Here is an 18,837-nt window from a genome sequence, read left to right on the forward strand (position 1 = left end):
GGTCCTTGTGGACCTGAAAGGCAACAACGAGAAATATAGAGTAATCGTTAGTCACGAACAGTGATCGGCAAACATTCTGTTTTTAGTAGAGGAAAGTCCCCTATTATGAGACAGGATCCTAATATGAGATATGTTAAGCTAAAAGGCTCTATATAGGCCCCATCTGTTGATCCCACCATGAAAAAACCCCGCCATCTCATACTAGGATCCCTATCTCATAATAGGGGACTTTCCTCTAATAATATCGGCGGTTATTTTTAATTAATCAAAAATAAAAAATTTGAATGTTTTAATTTTAATTAACAAAAAATTGGTAATTAATAAAATACTAAGCTCTAAATTTAAAATAATTATTAATTGATTGAAAATATAATACTCTGTCTGAAAAATTAATAAATAATCAGAAATATATTGCTCATAATTTAAAAATTGGCCATTATATATGTGGCAACCTCCGTCAGCCACCAAGCCTTCAGGGTAACCTTCGTACCTCCGCTCTGACGACACGTGGATTTTATGACAGCAAGCAGGTTATTATTTACGATGAACGCGGGGCACATTCAAGTTGTCAAATACGGAGAGATTCAAGTCATCGAAAAGCAAGAATTTCAGATTGCTTCCCGGGTGACAGATTGCGAGTTTCACAGAACGCAAGTTACCTAGCAACACTCGTTGTTGATTCTCGCCGCCGAATTCTTCGGGTATAAGAGGAAAGGAGAGCACGACGCAGAGAGAATTCGGAGTATTTCGAGCAGTCGGCCAGAACGGTTGAGCTAGCCTCACCACGCCACTCTCAAAGAACACCCAGGACCCTTCCCGGCTCGCCGGAGAAGAGGTAATAGCGCGTTCAACGGTCCGCCGAAGAACTCAGCCGCTATCCTTGCAGCATTACGCTGCAAGACGAAAGGTCGTCCTAAGCGACAGCCTCACCAACGGCGCTCAGTCGCCTTCAGGTATCAAGCGATCAGTTCAGGATCTCTTCCCGAATCCTCCGAGGAAGATCATCGTGATCGATCCACCCTCTGGTGCAAGCCACCGAGAGGACAGCTCACGTAGCTCCAAGGCGAGATCGCTTCCAGCTCTTGATTGTTCTTTAACCTCCGGTGCCCAGACACCGACGTCAAAAGGTAACGAGACCTTAAGCGCTGAGTCGCTAAACGGCGCAAGTCGCCCAATCAAACATTCGCCAATTCTTGGCGCCAGCAGGCCAATTCAATTGGTCTCTCCCAAAATTAATAAACCCTTCTTTCCAGCGTCCTCAACTCCAAAATCAGAGGCAAGGGCGCTTACAAAGAAGTACAAGGTTCCACGTCTTCCGCCTTCATCACCAGAAACCTCATCGTCCAAGTCCGAGACGGAAAAGCTCGTGGAAGAGTTTCAGGTTCCTCGCCTGCTCTCTCCTCTTCCAATCTCTCCGCAAAGAAACTTTAAGAAATCCATCGACAGAGCCACTCAGACCGAGGATCTTAAAGGACCAGTGGTGACACTTCAAAGTACAGCGACGCAAACGAAGTCACGAGGGAGAAGACGTGGAAGAAACATTCAAATTAATAATAAAAACAAAGAGAATTTTGTCATAAATGTTCGCATTGTGGTAGACGTTGAAAAGCATTAAAATGTTAAAATAAATAAATGAGTTAATTTTCTTAGCGATTCACATAGAGAATAGGAAAGCTAGAATAACCTGCGAATCGTAAAAATAGGTTAATTTCCTAAATATAAAATAAATTGTCAATTTTTAAAAAAATTACTCATTTAGAAGAAAATATTTATAATTTTGGTAAATATGCATTTTAGGGAAGGCACCTCCGATGACCTTGACCTTGACATGTTGTCAAGGTCACCCTCCTGAGTGACCTTCAGAAAGTTTTAGCCGGCGCTCGTTTTTTATTAAAAAGTTATAAATAAAAAAAGTTTGAAAAATGTAGCAGTTATTTTGAGTACTAATAGACATAAATGACTGATATTTATGTGGAAATAGTACATGTATGAACGAAGGAAAATTATTTAAAGCAGTGAATTGTTGGTATATTGAAAGAAAAGTTATTTAAAGCAGAGAATAGTTGGTATATTGAAAAGTATGGTAATTATGCATTTTAGGGGAGGCACCTCCGATGACATTGACCTTGACATATGTTGTCAAGGTCAATTTTCTACACGACATTTTAACTTTTACCTTGAAAGAAGCATACACAAACTAAAGAAAGCGCAATGTCAAAGATAGGTTTCGTTATTTAAATTACGAAGTAAGTCTTTTAATTTTTGATAACTATAGTATATTAAATATATGTATATTTATTAAATGTCTTTCATAAATTTGTAGGAATTTGGACAAGATCGACGTAGTCGTGTTTATAGTTACCACGTTTATTTCAAAGAAATGTTAGATTTAAATTTCGAACCACGTAAAAATTAATAATATATGGATTAAAAAGAGAATAATAAAAGGTAATAATGTATTTACATACTGTTATTTCAATTAAATGATTAAAGCAAAGAACAGTTTATGCTTTTGATTAAAGCAGGGAATACTTTATATTTATGCCATGCTTTCTAACATATACAATTGTATATATACTTTTCAATATACCAACTATTCTCTGCTTTAAATAACTTTTCTTTCAATATACCAACAATTCACTGCTTTAAATAATTTTCCTTTGTTTATACATGTACACTCACCGGCAGGAATGCCTGGACATTTCGATATCTTGAGATATCGAACATTGTCAGTCAGGCGTATCGTGTCTAAATATTTGTGCTCTATGACTGTTGATTATTCAAGAACCAGACTGAGAACCAGCAACGCAGTTACAGAAATTGAGGTTAAAAGGTAAGAGGTTACAAAACCATATATTTCTTTTTATCACGACATGATATCCTGTGGTCTACAGTTACTCGAATTCTGGCGCATTAAAATAAATAATATAGAGATATTAATATAGAGATTATTTAAATATATTTCAAAATACATTCTAGAAACTGTAGACGATTGGATATTAAGTTAATGATAACTTATTCAATATAAGAAACTTGTTGTAATGTTACATCAGCTCATTTATGTGACGAACACTGGCCATGCAGTCTCTACTTTGGCTTCGAAGTTGGCTTTCATGTGCAGCCCAAGAATTTGTGGCTTGTCTTTTTAATGATTAATTAACTAAGAATTTAATTAATTACTAAAAAAAAGCAATTAAATGTATAAGTTATATATTTAAATTATATATTTACTAAATAAAATGTATTTATTTAATATAATGTATTTATTTATAACAGTTAAGTAACAATTAAAGAATTAAGTCTTGTATTTATTAACACAATCAATTCACATAAACATTTAAACATAATTGTAGTATATTATTTATTATATGTTACATATATAAATATATATTTATTTACTGCATTTCTGAAACAAAAAGAGAAAATCAAAATTAAAAAATATTATCTATTTGCACTTCTTTTATATAAATTTTTGTCGATATTCCACATACCAATAAGGTATCCAAAATCCGTTACTTTCTAGCACCAATTGCAGCCGCCTTTGCATAGAATTAACTAAATTCCGTGTAAAGTTTGGCTCTAATGATAGCTCATTCCAGACATTATGGACATGAATCCTTAATGCTTCCTTTGTTCGTAGTTGACCAGCTATCCACGAGGTCTTCATCTTGGCCCAAACGTTTTCAATAACATTTAGATCTGGCGATTTTGCTGGCCATGGAATTCTTTCGAAATCTGGATTTACATCAAACCAAGCCTGAACAAGTCTTGATGAGTGGACACCACTATTATCTTGCACAATTTTTATGGTCGGAAACTCTTCTTCCGGAAATATTGTCTCGCGCTAGGTTTTAAAACTTTTTCTAAAATCTCAACGTATTCTTCAGCATCCATTCTCGGAGAAATTTCTTGAAGACGCAATAATCCCCTGGAAGACATACATCCCCAGAATCCTATTACAATTCTTCCACTCTGTGCTAAGGGAAAAACGTAATTAGGATTTAAACGTTGACCGTCAGGTCTCTAGACTTGATATCTTCCGTCTTCTGCGGATGAGAAAGTTTTCTCATCCATCCAAATTACTGCATCCCATACTTCCTGCGGCGTATTTAAATATCGTCTTGCAAATTCCATTCTTCTATTTCTATGCACCAGTTTCAATTCAATTTTTCTTGCGGCTGGTTGTGACCTAATAGTTGCCGCATTTAATCGGCGTCTCATAGATCTTTCCGAAATATCAAAATTTTCATTATTTGGCATTGCCTCAACGGAATCAAAAGAATTTGCGATCACTCCCATAATAATATCCTCGTCTTGTTCGGGCGTACTTTTTCTTGGACCTGTATTATACTTCCTGTGATCTTCGAGAGCAGCTAAACCTCCTTCATTAAATTTATTAATCCATAAGCTCACAGTTTTTCGGTTGCAGCCGACAATTTGAGAGATATCTTGCTTGCTAAGTCCTACTTGATACAGTGCAATTATTTGTCCTCTATCTGCTTGGCTTAAGTTTGCGTAAATACTTATTCTCTCCATTATAAAAATGTTCTTCTTTCTAAGGTTAGTTACCATAAAATAAGTTACCATAACAACTAAACTAGGAAGTCATAAGTCAGAAATGCAGTAAATAAATATATATTACAATATATAACATATAATAAATAATATACTACAATTATGTTTAAATGTTTATAATGTTTATGTGAATTGATTGTGTTAATAAATACAAGACTTAATTCTTTAATTGTTACTTAACTGTTATAAATAAATACATTATATTAAATAAATACATTTTATTTAGTAAATATATAATTTAAATATATAACTTATACATTTAATTGCTTTTTTTAGTAATTAATTAAATTCTTAGTTAATTAATCATTAAAAAGACAAGCCACAAATTCTTGGGCTGCACATGAAAGCCAACTTCGAAGCCAAAGTAGAGACTGCATGGCCAGTGTTCGTCACATAAATGAGCTGATGTAACATTACAACAAGTTCTTATATTGAATAATTAATCATTAACTTAATATCCAATCGTCTACAGTTTCTGGAATGTATTTTGAAATATATTTCAAATATATTTAAATAATCTCTATATTAATATCTCTATATTATTTATTTTAATGCGCCAGAATTCGAGTAACTGTAGACCACTGGATATCATGTCGTGATAAAAAGAAGTACATGGTTTTGTAACCTCTTACCTTTTAACCTCAATTTCTGTAACTGCGTTGCTGGTTCTCAGTCTGGTTCTTGAATAATCAACAGTCATAGAGCACGAATATTTAGACACGATACGCCTGACTGACAATGTTCGATATCTCAAGATATCGAAATGTCCAGGCATTCCTGCCGGTGAGTGTACTATTTCCACATAAATATCAGTCATTTATGTCTATTAGTACTCAAAATAACTGCTACATTTTTCAAACTTTTTTTGTTTATAATTTTTTAATAAAAAACGAGCGCCGGCTAAAACTTTCTGAAGGTCACTCAGGAGGGTGACCTTGACAACATATGTCAAGGTCAAGGTCATCGGAGGTGCCTCCCCTAAAATGCATAATTACCGAAAATATTTAATAATTTTCTTATAAAGAAAATTTTATAGTAATGTATATGTATATATACTTATATATGTTTGCTCAGAGGTATGTTCCGGATAGAGTCCCTATATAAGAGTCTGGCCACTGACAAGGGGAGGACCAGGTAGTGCCCTCACCGATTTAAATAAATTTTTAATATGTTGTAGGGTTAACCCCCCTCTAATTACTGGTAAAGTGGCACGATGCAATACTCGAGCATTCGCAAGATATTTGCATCGAAAGTTTTCGTGCACCTTACCTACCGAGCACGCAAACGAGTTTCACAAGTAGTTCGTGTGGCACAGTGGATAAGGTGACGCGTTAGAACGCTGCAGATTACGCGTTCGAGTCTCGCTTTTTCCAAATTTTTTTTTCATTTTTCAATTTTTAAAAAATATACATTTGACAATAAGTAAAGTAAAAAATTATTATTGGTCGTCTGTCACATCAATAAATGATTTTCGTATTACATCCGAAAAAAATCACATTTTTATTGTTTATTATTTCTAAATAGTAGAACAAATATGTCTATGCTAATGTAATTTTTGTATAATATTATTATATTTTTAATAATTTAAATTTAGTTACAAATAATTATATGCTTTATCTCTAATATACACAAAAGATACTTTAATATATCAATATTGATGAATGTTTTTATTAATTAATAAATTAATAAATTATTAAAAAATATTTAGGAACATATCTTTCAACTTTTACAGGAATTATAGCATTCATTAATAAAAAAAATACAAATTGTTTTTAAATATTTTACTTACTTATAATTATTTTGCAAATTTCTAATTTGGAAAATATTTGTTTTTTTTTTGCACCGTACCAACTGTACTTCCTCGCCAGGTCATTAGAAACCATTAGTTTCATCAGTCGCAAACATGATGTTTTCATGTTTGCACATAATACAAATGCCAGTTGTGTCGTCTGAAATATTTGTAAATATTTGAAACAATAAAAAAACGTATAAAGTATAGAATGTATGGAAATAAACACAAGTGTAATAGGTCAGTCGTATTAGACAAATTTAGGGGGTTAACCTTCTAATGAATCTTCCCAGATTGCAAACCACCAAGAATCGCTTTGATTTAAGGTACTATAAATAGGATTAATTTTGCTTTGAAAAATTAACGGGATAAAAAGTTATTAACAATGCAAAGCAAAATAATCCCACTTATAGCACCTCAAATCAAAGCGATTGATGGTGGTTGCAACCTTAGAAGATTAATTGGAAGGTTCGATGTCTAATATGACTGGCTTATAATATGTATTAGAGGTGAAAGTCTATAACATTTTAAATCCAAAAACACCGTAAATGTATGGATGGTGAAATAAAAAAAACAAGTAGAAACTTGCACATTGCTTTTTCATATTTTTAAGTGGCAAGTAGAAACCTGCACATTGCTTACTTATAGTTTTAAGTGTGCAAGTAGAAACCTTTGCTCACAAAGCTTCTCTATGAGGAAGCTTGTATTTATTCGATGCATAATTATTTGTATTTATTGTTTTGGTTTCCTCATAGAGGAAGCTTTGTGAGCGAAGGTTTCTACTTGCACACTTAAAACTATAAGTAAGCAATGTGCAGGGTTTCTACTTGCACACTTAAAAATATGAAAAAGCAAATGTGCAAGTTTCTACTTGCACACTTAAAAATACTTGCACACTTAAAAACAGGTTTCTACTTGCACACTTAAAAACTAAAAGGAACCAATGTGCAAGTTTCTACTTGCTCACTTAAACAAGTTTCTACTTGCACACTTAAAAACTATGAGAAAGCAATGTACAAGTTTCCACTTGCACACTTCAAAACTATGAGAAAGCAATGTACAAGTTCCTACTTGCACATTTAAAAACTATGAGGAAGCAATGTACAAGTTCCTACTTGCACATTTAAAAACTATGAGGAAGCAATGTGCGAGTTTCCACTTGCACACTTAAAAACTATGAGGAAGCAATGTGCAAGTTTCCACTTGCACATTTAAAAACTATGAGGAAGCAATGTGCCAGTTTCCACTTGCACACTTAAAAAATTATGAGGAAGCAATGTGCAAGTTTCTACTTGCACACTTTTTTTTTTACAGATAGAGTATCATTAAAGATAGATTGGTGTTGAATTTGGCAATAATCGGTGAATGGATTTTGTAAATTTTAATTATGGTTTTATAAAAAACCAAGTATTTTCTGAAAATTAATTTCTACAAACTCTTAATTAAATTATAATTCTTTAAAATTTGCTGTTTGTATGTTTTAACAATATTTAAACAATATTCAAACAATATTTAAACAATATTTAAACAATATTTAAACAATATTAAAATTATATAATTAGTTTTACGGAGTGGGTACTAAGACTGCCCACTCCAACCCTCCTCCTTTCTCAGGCCGGGCTTGGGACCGCGGGTGTTGATCGCGGGCTTTCATCGTTTCCTTACTTACTCGGTTAGGCGGAGCGCGTGCCCCGAAGGCTTCGTGCCCCGGCGGTCACGGTGTTCTAGAGCCAAGCGTGTCAGAGTGGCGTGAGGCCTCGCGGCCGATCGCCGTTAATACTCCCGCGTGATCCGATTCGAGGACACTGCCAGGCGGGGAGTTTGACTGGGGCGGTACATCTGTCAAAGAATAACTGTCAAAGAAAGGAGGAAACGAGTCCTCCTGCACTGAACAACCGTTCAACATGAGCTGAAGATGGTATCGAGGTATTATATTGTATAAAAGCACGTTTGAGTGCCTGAGGGAAATCTTTTTCCGTCGCAAATGTATCAGTCGATATGTTGAATGATATGATCAATTATAATCACGTTTTCGTTTCGGTTTTGGTCCAGCGTGTTATTAAATATAGCGTTTGTTGTAAAGAGGTGGAAGCCAGTGGCCAGATCGACTATACTGCGTTTAGTGCGTTCACGGAGATAAGTAATAGTGCTGCGACTAGCGTATACGAAATGGGGCATTCTGAGCTTTGTGATTGGTCAATTCTTCTAGAAGCATACAACCAATCACACTACACGGAATATGGCCCCCCATATAGGAGTTGCCAGATGTTACAATGAAACCAACGCTTGGCCAATGCTACGGCAGTCAATTGTCGGCCAAGGTTCTATCAGCCAGTGCTGGGCCATCACTGGCAAATAACTGGCTGCCTACTTATATAGAATAATCCGGCATTACAACGAAGACCAACACTTGGCCGATGGTTGGCAGCCGTACGTCGCCCAACATTCTGTCAGACAGTACTGGGCCATCACTGGCAAATAACTGGCTGCCTACCTATATAGAATAATCCGGCATTACAACAAAGACCAACACTTGGCCGATGGTTGGCAGCCGTACGTCGCCCAACATTCTGTCAGACAGTACTGGGCCATCACTGGCAAATAACTGACTGCCTACCTATATAGAATAATCCGGGATTACAACAAAGACCAACACTTGGCCGATGGTTGGCAGCCGTACGTCGCCCAACATTCTGTCAGACAGTACTGGGCCATCACTGGCAAATAACTGACTGCCTACCTATATAGAATAATCTGGCATTACAATGAAGACCAACGCTTGGCCGATGCTACGGCAGTCAATTGCCGGCCAAGGTTCTATCAGCCACCCGTGTAAAAATTTGTTAGGGATGGCCTTACATAACATAAGGCGCCGATCATTAGTTATTAGGGATGCCATAAGAAAGGTTTCCTTATTTTGTCTAGTAAGACCCTTGTAAAGATTTGATAAGGATATTTCAACTTCATAAATACTTATTTATTAGGGCTACCGAATGAGGTCCCGATCATTATTTATTAAGGATGCCATAAGAAAGGTTTTTCTTATTTTTGTGTAATGAGGCCCTTGTAAGGATTTGATAAGGATGTTTTAACTTTATAAATATATTTACGAACACAAAATTTCGTAATAAGCCGGCACTGGTTTCTGACATTCACCCGACATTAAGAAATATTATATCATATATCCAATTCAAAATTTTATTACTCTTTTTAAACTGAATTTGTTTCTTAAGATAATTTTTGAAAAATTATATATTTGCGCTGGTTATGACATATGTAGATTGTATATAACACTTACATCAAATTAAGAAGTAGTCTACCATGTAAGGCAGTTGGCTCACGATCCAGAGGTCCCGAGGTCCCGAGTTCGAATTCCACCAAGGTAAGTGTGTTTTTCAAATACGAGAAAATATTTATAATCATAGACTGCATCTTAAGAAACAAATTTAGTTAAAAAATAGTAATACAATTTCAAAATAAATAATTTTTTTTATGTCGGGTGAATATCGGAAATCAGTGTCGGCTCGATACTGGCTCGATACTGGCACGTAGCATTGTATCAGAAATCTGGCACCTGGCAACCAGTATTGGCGCAGTACTAAACCGATCATAAATCCTGTACTGGGGCAGTACCAGTAGACAACGGCTGGGCCAGTACTGTCTGCCAGTATTGGGCCCAAGTTATCATCCGGTACTGGCGCCAGTACCGCGCCAGTAGTGTTGCCAGTACTACGCCAGTACCCGAACTGCAACAACCAGTACTGGCGCAGTATTGGGCCGTTTCGTATGTAAACAAATTCACAGTTGAGTTCGAGAATCAAGGTCCTATACTATAAATGTAGAGTTGTAGGCAGGCATCTCGCGACGCCTTTATTTATGGCATGGTTTACTTCAAGAAAGTTAAATTAAAAGTTAATAGTTACCGATAAAATGTAACTAAATTAAGTTAAAAGTTAAAAGTCTAAAATGTAACTAAGTTAAGTTAAAAATATTTAACTTTTTAACTTTTTAACTTAACTTTTATCTTTTTAACTAGACACTACCCAACCTTGATATAATCTAATGATTATATCACAAGAAAATACGATGATCTCCGTTATCTCAAAATTTACAAAAGTTATAGCAAACACGAACATTTCTAAAAAAATTCAAAAAAATTTTTTTTTTAAAGAACCTCTTTACCAATCATCGCCAAATTCAATACCAACCTTCTTTGAACGATACTCTATCGATTAAAAAAAAACAGCTCGATATCTCAATATTTGCGGAAGTTAGAGCAACCACGGACATTTTTAAAATTATGTTATTAAAAAAAATGGCAATTTTACCATTTAATAGAGTAAAGTTTTAGCTTTAAGAATCTGTTTTTAGAATTGCTGTACGAGGATTTTTTTGGAATTATAAGCAATCAAAGTCAAAATGTTTATTTCTTCTTCAATCCGCGTTAACTTAATTTAAAAAAAAAATTTTTTTCAAGGAAAGCTTCAAGCTTTTACGTTAGGAAATTGAAAATTATTGCATTTTTTTTGTGCACGTAACAGGCCCACAAATAAGTGAGAGAAAGATTTTTTATTTTGTCAAACTCAGAGTTTTTTATGTATAAAAATTATCAAACTCACAGAAACTAGAAAATAATAGTAACCTTTCGAAAATAGAGATTTTAATTTTTAAAATCATTTTTTTAAATTTAAATTTTGTTTCATTTTGTTTAATTCCTTCGCATAAACGGAATTTTGTCGAAACTTACGATAATTTACTCCGCGTAAACAAATGAATTATTTTTAGTTACCAGAAATAACACTCGCATAAACGTAGTATATAAACTTATATGAAATATATAAAACATAGATACTATTAGTTAATTGTTTGAAAGATATCTGGTCATTTTGTCATTTATCAGAAAATTCAAGTTTTGTAGTAGATTCTTTAATATAATGTTATAATCGTTCTTATTTATATGGTCAAATGTATAAAAATCTTTATTTTGACATTTCAGTTGTTCTCATATCTAGCTAGAATTATAATAAGAACATAATCCTATATATAATACATACCTTAAGGCACACAAACACGGTTAATCACAAACACACGGTTAAAAGCCACAACAATAAATCGTATTAAAAACATAAATATTTAATATTTTTTATAAATCTGAAAGTTAGAAGGCAGAGTAGATTAGATTAGAAAGATACTTTATTACCCCAAGGGTCCAAAAGGGCGTTTTGTAGGGACGTACCCAACCCTGTACATGACTCCATACATTGCAGGCCCTGCCATGCCATAGGCTCATTGGCGTTTTTCAGGGACGTACCCAACCCTTTACAAAATATCAAACAAAAGTATCAAAAAACAAAATCAGAATCAAAATCAAAATCACAATCTCAGTCTTACTCAAAATCAAAATCACAAACTCAGTCTTGCTCAAAATCAAAATCACACATAACAGAAAACCTATATACTCAATCTATATAATCAATCCATATAACGTTCGCACACCAGAGATAGAAACCATCGAAAACGACCAAATCGTCCTCCCGGTTCAGGCTGAGGCTCAATCACCATTTTCGCCTTTTTTCTCGCCGTTTCTTTCCGCATCCAGTTCCGCCACTCCTCCGCGTCCCCGCACATCCCGTAGGCAATGGTGTGCAGCAGCTGCGGCAGAGTACGCAGTTTCCGCGCGCCTCGACCACCCCTGTCGTCACCGTCCTGTCCCGGGGGCCTTAGTCGCCTCTCCTTCGGCTTGTTACCTGCCCCCTCAGTGTCGCGTGACACCCGCACCGGGGTCGCCGTCGCCTCCGCCGTGGCTCGCATCTGCCGCCCGTTCGAGACGCTCGGCTGTACGGTTCGGCACTTTCGGGTCGACGCTCAGTGGTGGATGCATCTCATCGGTCTAGCGGGGTAATCCGACTACTGCTGCTGGTTAGTCGCCTCTCGCCGCCTCTCGAACCATTGCCATCCGCTCCAGTTGTATTCCCCCTTGGTCTCTTCCTCTGGCGTTTACCACTTTTCCTTCTTAGTCGGCCTTTGTTTTTCTTATCTCCTCTGTATCCATCGGTGCGCTCTCCTCCGCCTCCATCAATAAGCTCTCCTCTAGCTTGCTTGATATCTCCTCCTCCTCAGAGTCTTTTGGTCTCTCGCCATCTTCTTCTCTCCTTTCCTTTCTTTTTTTCTTCTCCTCCCCTTCTCTGATTCTCCTCTCAAGCGTTTTGTCCTCGTCCATCTTGACCTTCAGTCTGCTACCTGCCCTCCTCCTCGCGTCTAGTGCCCTCCATTTTTCCTCCTCACTTCCCAACCTCACCAGCATCGTCATCCATTCTCCTCTCAGGCCTATATTACGCTTACTTCCCTTACTTCTACTTTTATCCCCAGGTCCTCCGAGAGCATACGTCTCACCTTCTCCCAGTTTGTTCCTTTACCTAGCCATCTGCTCTTCTCTATCCTTATTATAATATTCTTCCTCCTTCTCTCGTTTTCATCCTTCTCATCGTCGTGCGGCCACCATTTCCTTTCTTCTATACTGCCCCTGCTCTCTGTGCTAACGTCCCTTTTCCTTTTCCCCGCACCCTGCTCAAGTCTTCGTATTCTTCTTCTCAGTCTCTCTATCTCCTCTCTCTGATCTCTTATTTCCTCCTTCAGTCCTCTCAGACTCTCGATCTCCTCTCTCTGATCCCTTATTTCCTCCTTCATCCCTCTCAGTATTTCCTTTGTTTGGTCTCTTACCAGTTTCTCCATCGTCTCCTTCTCCATAGTCACCTTCGCTCTAAACTCCATGCCTTCCCTTGTCTTGTGCTTTCCTTCTCTCTGACCTTATCTGTAAAGAAGAACTTATCTTAACCTTCTACTACATAACCTCATTTTCATTCCCCCTCCCTCCACCTTGCCTCATCTCCTCAACCGCTTTCATCCATTCCTCTCCCTCTCCCCCTTCACCCATTATCCTCCCTACCACCTCTTGCCAACTTTCTCCCTTCCAAACCTCCCATTTAGTACACTCTTCCCAGACGTGTTCCCACGTCTCCTCCTTCAATTCACATATCCTGCACTTTCTGTCCTCCTCCTCTCCCCAATATAGTCTCTCCCTGACCTCGTTACCTAGTCTAAACCTTGCAACTCTGCTCCATCTTGCCTCCTCCCAACCCTTCTTTAAATAATCCGGAATTCCATCCTTCCTTATGAGCTTATACCACCTGTTGTATCTTGATTCCCTAATTTTTTCCATTCCTTCTTGTCTTTGCTTCGATTTCTCCTTTTGTTCTATTGCCTCCTCCGTCAGTTCCTCCTCCTTTCCAGTCTCCACGCCGATTTCTTCCAGATAATTCTTTCTCTCCAGTTCCCACTTACCTATTATCCTTCCCTTCCTCCATCTCTCTTTCATCTCTTCCAAACACTTCCTCGCTATTTCTCCGCCTTTGCCCTCTTCCAGTTTCCTTTCAAATCTCCATGCTCTCTTACTTGCTCTGGCTCTCATTTTCTCCCTTTCTATCTCGTCTCTAACCATATATCCTGGTGTTCTCCAATTCAGTCCAAAAATCCATCTGAGATATCTCTCGTGTATTCCTTCTACCTCCCTCCTTTCCTTCCATCCCCATATTTCTGCCCCGTATCCCATCACCGTCCATATCAGGGTATCGTATAGCCAGATCCTTCTTTTCCAATCTTTTTTCCACATTCTCTTTCCTATCCCCCACACCTCTCTCATTACCCTTGCAGCCTTCCTTCTTCTTTCTTTGATGTGCGCCTCTTGTCCTCCGTTTTCTTTCAGTGTGTACCCTAGATATTTGAATTCTTTGACCTCCTCCAACTTCTTTCCTTTCCATCTCCAGTCAAATTTCCTCTTCCTTTCTCCTCCTTTTCTAAATCTTATTATCTTTGTTTTCTCTATACTCAGCGTCAGTCCCTTCATGTCTAAATACCCCTCTACCTGCTTATCATCGATCTCATGTCTTGTTCCTCTTCCGCTAGCACTGCTATGTCATCTGCATACATGTCTGTATCCTCCTCTCTCCTCTATATATCACTTCATGGTTATCCTCATCCTCTCCTATCATCTATATTTATCATTATATAATCCACTCTCATCTCCTCGATGTCTGCAATTAATATTAACACAATATCGGACTTAACGGGCATCCTTGTCTTAATCCCTTTGCCGTCCAGAATGCATCCCCTCTTCCTTCTCTCTCTTCTCACGCTGCTTTTGGTCTCTCTTACACCTCCTCTACCCTGTCTATCAGTCCTTGTCTCATTCCTCTCTCCTTCATTGCCTTGAGTAAGACTTCCTTATCTACTGAGTCAAAAGCTGCCTTCAAATCCACAAACATAACTGTCATCTTCCCTTTCTCTTTTCCTAACTGTCTGTTTACCAGGTAATTCAGAGCGAATATCTGATCCATCGTCCCCATTCCTTTTCTAAATCCTGCTTGGTTGCCTGGGATCAAGTTCTTTGTTTCTACCCTCTTTCCTTATCCTTTCTGCTAGAACCGCCGTGTATATCTTGTACATTGAAGACATGATCGTTATCCCTCTGTAATCCTTTACCTCTCGTTCTCCTTCTCCTTCTTCAATTTGGTATTATCTCGCCCTCTTTCCAATGCTCCGGCCAGCCTTCCCCCCTCCACACTCGTTTACATATTTCCCATACCCATCTCACCATCTCTTCTCCTCCAAATTTCCAGACTTCGTTCGGAATCCCATCCCTGCCTATTGCCTTCTCTGTTTTCAGTTTCTTTACTACGTTCCTTATTTATTCCAGTTCTATCTCTTCCTCTTCATGCCTGTTCCCTCCTCCATCTCCTTTTACTACCCTGTTCTCCATCCCACCCATTAATTCCATGAAGTATTCCTTCCATTCCTCCATTTTTATCTCTTCGTTTGCCCTCTTTCTTCTTCTTCTTCTTACTCTGCCTATCAGCTCCCATACCTTTCCTTCTGTTTTCGCCTCCCCTATTTCTCTTGTCATCCTGTCTTTTTCCTCTTCCTTCTTCTTTTGCACATTTCCCTGTATTCCCTCCTCCCTCCTCTATATCTTTTTCGCGTCTCCATTTCCTTTCCTCCATTTTCTTAATTCTCTCCTGACTTCTCTCTTTCTTTCCTTGCCTCTCTCTGCGTCCCACCACTCCTCGCCTGCTTTCGCTCACTCCTTTTCCCTTTTTCTTTTTCGTTCTCCTCTAATGCTTCTCCTATCTTCGACATTCCTTCCTCTATCTCATCCTGCAGCTCCCCATTTCCTCCTATCTTCCCTAGCCTCTCACTGAATTGCTTTCTTCCTTCTTCATTCCATATCCCTCTTCTTCTTATCCTTTCCACCTCTTTCCTTCTCTGTTTTTTTCCCTGCGTTACCTCTTATCCATAACATTAACGGGTGATGATCTGAATCCACCTTTTCCCCTACTTCTAATCTTTCCACTTTTTCTCTAATGTCCTCATCTCCTAAAATGTAGTCTATGACCGTTTCCCCTTTTCCTCCTGTGTATGTATATTCTCCTTCCTCATCTCCTTTCATGCCTCCGTTCAAGATCATCCATCCTCTTTCTTCGACAAATTCTATCTATCAGTGTCCTGCCTTCCTTATTCACCTTCTTGTCTTTCGATTTTCTCCCTCTTTCTTTCCCTCTACCCTCGTCTTCCTCCTCCCATCCTCCCTCCTCTCCCCGTTCTCGCGTTAAAGTCGCCACCTATTACAGTCCTTACTCCCCACTTCCTCCTCCCTCCTCCATGCACTCCTTCAGGCCTTCTAGCTTCTTATCTATATCTTTGTTTACATATATTCCTATTATTCTCCAGGTTTCTTCTCCTATTCTTATCTTAATCTCTACTTTTCCTTCTTCTTCTTCCATCCTTTTTTCCCTCCTTTATCTCTTCTATCCCACTTCTTATTCCTATTAACATGCCTCCGCACGCTCTTCCTTTCTTGTTTCTCCTGCTCGCTAACTGTACTCTCCAGTTAAATTCTTTCGGTAGATTTTCTTTTATCCTCTCCCATCCTTTCCCATCCATCCACGTCTCCATCATGACAATAACATCCCACTCCCTTAACCCTTCCCAGAAATCCTTGTCTTTATTCGTTATACCCGCTACATTCCAGAAGACCATCTTCCACGTCTCCTCCCCCTCCCTGTTCTCTCTTATCCCTTCTTCTTCTTCCTTCTCCACATCTTCTCCCTCTTCTCTCCTTGTGTCTTTCTCCTCCTTCCTCCATCCTACTTCCTCCTTCCTCCCTGTGTTCCTTTGTAGTGTATTGCCCTAGAAGGCAGAGTAAATACTATAATTATATTAATGACTACGTTTATTGAATTAATCTCTTTTGATATATAATATATGGGCATTCTCCGTGAAATCAGACACCCCCCCTGTCCAAAAATGGGGTCACCTAAAAATTCTTTTGGGCTCATTTTATAGCTACACATATGTAGTTTTAGTTAAGCTGTGGCCTTTTGAAAAATCAACATGGCGGACCCCAATATGGTGGCCGAAGTCTGCGGGTAACGAGGTACGACAGATGAAATCGTTACTGGAAGTTATAGACTGTCATAGAAAAATGTGTTAATGTGTTTATTTAGTAGTTAGCATTGAATCCATTTTTTTTTTTTTTTTTGACGCGGGGAAAAATCTTCGCCTACTGGGTTCCCGGGCAAGCCCGGTATGTGGCCCAGTAGCCCCCCTCTATGAGAGGAGGGGGGAAGACCTCCCTGCCTCCGGGAGAGGCAAGGGGAGTGCCGGATTCCTACCGGCTAAAAACCCCCGCGGGTGTCCATCTCGGCGCGTTTGCGGCAGGGGGACCCGGGTAGCGTAATGATTCGTCCAGGACCCCCCCCCCCGCGCCTTTCGCCCAGTGTGGGCGCCTATTCTGAGGCCTTGTGGCCTCGAGGCCCTGTTGGCCTGACCTTAACCTTTGTTTGTGTGACAGGTTGGAGGGACACCACCTCCCAACCCGTCACTCTTCGTGCGGGGGGCGTTTGCTGCGGACGCGTGGTTGTCCACGCCCACGCGCCCACGCCCCCGAGATCTGCCTCCCACAAGGGTGGGGGGCCTCCTCCTCTTATCCTCTGTCCAAATCCCGCCCGGGGCGGGAACCAGCATGGGGGAGGGGGAGGGGCGGCATCACCCGCGTCCACGGCGCTTCCGCTTAGAGCGAAATGGGGAACAGGCCTATAAGAGGCCTACAGCAAGACCGTGGCGCGGATTTCCAATGACCCGACCATCCCCGCTCCCCGCCGTCACCTATCCCCCGCCGCCTCTCTCTCTTCGGAGGAGGAGGATGCCGCAAGAGGGTGTTGTCCGTCGCGTCGTCGCGGCGGTTGCGGCTCCTCGTTGCTGCTTCCGCTGCTGTAGCGGCTCGTCCCTTTCAGTGCTGCTGCCGCTGCTGCGGCGCGAGTATGGGGCATGGCGTCGGCGGCGGAGGTGTTCCGTCCCGTCGCCGACCCCCATCCCCCTGCCTCTATCCCGGCGACGACGACGCCCCGCTGCTGTTGTTCTGCTGCCCTTGCCGCTGTTGCTGCTGCTGCCGCTGTTGTCGTCCTCGTCCTTGTCTCGGGGCAATGGTGGTGGCTGTCCACCGCCGCCCCCTCCCGTTCCCATCATTGTCAGGAGAAGCCACTTCTCCTCTCCTGACGCGTTCCGCCGCCTCCTTCTGCGCCATAACCGGCCGCAGAAGGAGGTGAACGCTCGCCACTTCTCCCTCTCCCCGTTCTTCGACTGCCGCCAGCAGTACAGCCGCCGGGAGAGTCGTCCCCAACACCGCCCGGAGGACACGGCGCTCCTCCTCCCACGCCGGACACCACTCCAGAGTGTGCTGCGCCGTGTCCACTGCCTCCGGGCAGTGGTGGCAGCCGGTAGTGCGCTCCTTCCCTATTCGGCACAGGAACTCGCCGAAACAGCCGTGTCTAGCGAGCACCTGTGTCGAATGAAACGTGAGGCCGCGTCCCCTTCTCTCCGCCCAATCGCGGAGAATCGGCTGGACGGCCTCACGGATTCTCTTCCCGGAGACCATGCGGGGTCCAGGAGTCTTTCGTCTCACTCCTGGAGCATGGTCTCGTGCTCCTGCAGCCTCAGTGCAGCCCTCGCCCTGGGCGTGACTTTGCCCACTCTCGCCTCGATTTCCTTGATCCTCCGGTAGACCCTCGCGTGACATCTAGCGAGGAGATCCACCGGAGGGATCCCGGCGAGGGCAGTCGCCCCGATATGCGAGCGGTCCTGTAGGCCTCGCGAGCCCGTTGCGCAATGAGTCGCTGGACACCCGCGAGCCTTCCGCAGAGCGCCGGATTCTCCGCGACACCTATCTGACCATACCGGCGCTCCGTAACAATAGAGTACAGAGTGGACCGTCATAGCATACAGGCGACGCACGTGTCCGCCCGCGCCCCACCAGTTCGGCAACAGCCTGGCCGCGGTTGGCCATAGCCTTCGCCTTGGGTCTGCGCGGTCGACGTGGCGCCCTGAGCTGCTTCGTGCCGCACCAACCATACCCCGAGATT

The 18,837-nt window shown here is 40.6% G+C and overlaps 1 long non-coding RNA gene across 1 annotated transcript; it reads left to right on the plus strand.

The window, feature by feature from the left end:
- Positions 1 to 8,246: 8,246 nt before the first annotated feature.
- LOC139786276 (uncharacterized) lies at positions 8,247 to 10,376 on the plus strand. Its single transcript, XR_011722241.1, has 3 exons — positions 8,247 to 8,685; positions 9,179 to 9,270; positions 9,400 to 10,376. It is a non-coding gene; the product is annotated as an uncharacterized lncRNA (long non-coding RNA).
- The last annotated feature ends 8,461 nt before the right edge of the window (positions 10,377 to 18,837 follow it).

Source organism: Temnothorax nylanderi, unplaced genomic scaffold, assembly GCF_030848795.1.
Source record: "Temnothorax nylanderi isolate EJ_2023f unplaced genomic scaffold, tnyl_v1.0 TNYL_tig0998_pilon, whole genome shotgun sequence".
Lineage (NCBI taxonomy): Eukaryota > Metazoa > Arthropoda > Insecta > Hymenoptera > Formicidae > Temnothorax > Temnothorax nylanderi.